The following is a 2,500-nucleotide window of genomic DNA, read 5'->3' as shown; positions in this document are numbered from 1 at the left end:
GTCGCTACTACCGATTGAATTATTTAGTGAGGTCTCCGGACGTGATCACTGTGACGCCTCGTGTGTCACGGTTGTTTCGCAAAAGTTGACCGAACTTGATTATTTAGAGGAAGTAAAAGTCGTAACAAGGTTTCCGTAGGTGAACCTGCGGAAGGATCATTATTGTGTTCCATATCCGTAAGAAAAACAAACAAACAAACAAACAAACAGACAAGCAAACAAACGAACAAAAAGAAAAAAAAAAAAAAAAAAAAAAAGAAAAAAAAAAAAAAATTTATATAATTATTTTGAATCCATAATTCTTTTTATTCTTTTTCATTCAATTTGTGATCCATCAATTATATCATATTAAATATAATATATGATGGTACATTTTGTAATGTTTTTTCTTATTTTTTTCTTTTAAAAACCTTTAAACATGAAAATAAAAAGTTGTACTTATTATTCATTTGATTGAATGATAAGTTAATTTGTTCACAATAACAAAAGTGGTATATATTTATTATATTATTATATATACATAAAATGATTAAAAAAATACAAAATAATTGAATCATAATAAATACCACCACTGTATTATTGTTGAACTAAGACATTCGCAACTTAATAAAAATGTTTAGAGTTAAATATATTTGATATATATTATTGAAAGAAAATCAATTTATATATTATTAATATTATTTAATTTTACTCTTTCAATTAATATATGCAAAAAAAAAATTGACATTTGTTATAAATAAAAATAAATAAAAAAATACTCTAAGCGGTGGATCACTTGGCTCATGGGTCGATGAAGAACGCAGCAAACTGTGCGTCATCGTGTGAACTGCAGGACACATGAACATCGACATTTTGAACGCATATCGCAGTCCATGCTGTTATGTACATTAAATTCAATTTTAAAGTACTGCTTGGACTACATATGGTTGAGGGTTGTAAGACTATGCTAAATAAGTTGCTTATTCTTTTATAAAAATAATTGAATTTAAGCAAATGTGTATATTATTGGATTTTAAATAATTCATAATATTAATAGCAAAAAAAATAAAGATATATAATGAATTTTATTTATTATATATTCTTTAAAAAAAAAATCCTCTCAAATAAAATGAAATGATGAAAATATTGAATCTAAGTATTCTTTACAAAAAATTTTCATATTATTTATATATATATATAAAATAATAATTTATATATGTAATTAAAAGGAGGAATGTCTAGCATAAAAATTAAATTTTTTATTCTAGGATTGCCTCATTTTACATTATTATTATTTTTATATATTTACAATATATAAAAGGAGAAAAGAAAAATAGAGATGAAAAGATGATATAATTTTTTTATTAAATTGTGAGAAGATAAAAAAAGAATATTAAAACAACCTCAACTCATATGGGATTACCCCCTGAATTTAAGCATATTAATGAGGGGAGGAAAAGAAACTAACAAGGATTTTCTTAGTAGCGGCGAGCGAAAAGAAAATAGTTCAGCACTAAGTCACTTTGTCTATATGTCAAATGTGAGATGCAGTGTATGGAATATCTTAATATCTAGTATGAGAAATTAACGATTTAAGTCCTTCTTAAATGAGGCCATTTACCCATAGAGGGTGCCAGGCCCGTATAACGTTAATGATTACTAGAAAGATATTTCCAAAGAGTCGTGTTGCTTGATAGTGCAGCACTAAGTGGGTGGTAAACTCCATCTAAAACTAAATATAACCATGAGACCGATAGTAAACAAGTACCGTGAGGGAAAGTTGAAAAGAACTCTGAATAGAGAGTTAAATAGTACGTGAAACTGCTTAGAGGTTAAGCCCGATGAACCTGAATATCCATTATGAAAAATTCATCATTAAATAATTAAAAAAATAATGTGCATTTTTTTCATATAAGGACATTGTAATCTATTAACATAATAAAGTATTTATCAAAAGATCATTGGTGATATTAAGTTTATTTAAATTAATTTGCTTTTTAAGCATATTAACATAAAATAAATACTAATGATTTGATAAAGTGTTGATAGATTTTATTATATATAATGCTAAAATTCATTTTTTGAATTTTACAAAAAATTTAATATCTATGATATTAATATTTATTTGTATGCATTTATATGATTAACAATGCGAAAGATTCAGGATACCTTCGGGACCCGTCTTGAAACACGGACCAAGGAGTCTAACATATGTGCAAGTCATTGAGTTATATTAAACTTAATGGCATAATTAACTTAACTTAAATATAATGGGATTAATTTTTAGTCTATTTTTTAATAAATAGTCAATTAATTCAATCCCGGGGCGTTCCATATAGTTATGTATAATGATAATTTATTATTATTTATACCTCTAACTGGAGCGTACCTTGAGCATATATGCTGTGACCCGAAAGATGGTGAACTATACTTGATCAGGTTGAAGTCAGGGGAAACCCTGATGGAAGACCGAAACAGTTCTGACGTGCAAATCGATTGTCAGAATTGAGTATAGGGGCGA

The 2,500-nt window shown here is 26.8% G+C and overlaps 2 non-coding genes and 1 pseudogene across 2 annotated transcripts in view; all 3 read left to right on the top strand.

Moving 5' to 3' along the window:
• Positions 1–162, top strand: part of LOC129252703 (small subunit ribosomal RNA) — a 1,991-nt gene extending 1,829 nt beyond the window's left edge. Inside the window, exon 1 of the ribosomal RNA XR_008583594.1 lies at positions 1–162. This exon is cut by the window's left edge and continues 1,829 nt beyond it. This is a non-coding gene — a ribosomal RNA (small subunit ribosomal RNA).
• Positions 163–755: 593 nt separating this feature from the next.
• Positions 756–936, top strand: LOC129252708 (5.8S ribosomal RNA; annotated as a pseudogene).
• A 442-nt stretch (positions 937–1,378) lies between these two features.
• The window catches only part of LOC129252706 (large subunit ribosomal RNA), a 3,987-nt gene continuing 2,865 nt past the window's right edge, over positions 1,379–2,500 (top strand). The window contains exon 1 of the ribosomal RNA XR_008583596.1: positions 1,379–2,500. This exon is cut by the window's right edge and continues 2,865 nt beyond it. This is a non-coding gene — a ribosomal RNA (large subunit ribosomal RNA).

The sequence above is a fragment of the Anastrepha obliqua genome, unplaced genomic scaffold, assembly GCF_027943255.1.
Source record: "Anastrepha obliqua isolate idAnaObli1 unplaced genomic scaffold, idAnaObli1_1.0 ptg000343l, whole genome shotgun sequence".
Classification (NCBI taxonomy): Eukaryota; Metazoa; Arthropoda; class Insecta; order Diptera; family Tephritidae; genus Anastrepha; species Anastrepha obliqua.
Note: the sequence above shows the minus strand (reverse complement) of the source record. Positions and strands in the feature narration are given on the sequence as shown.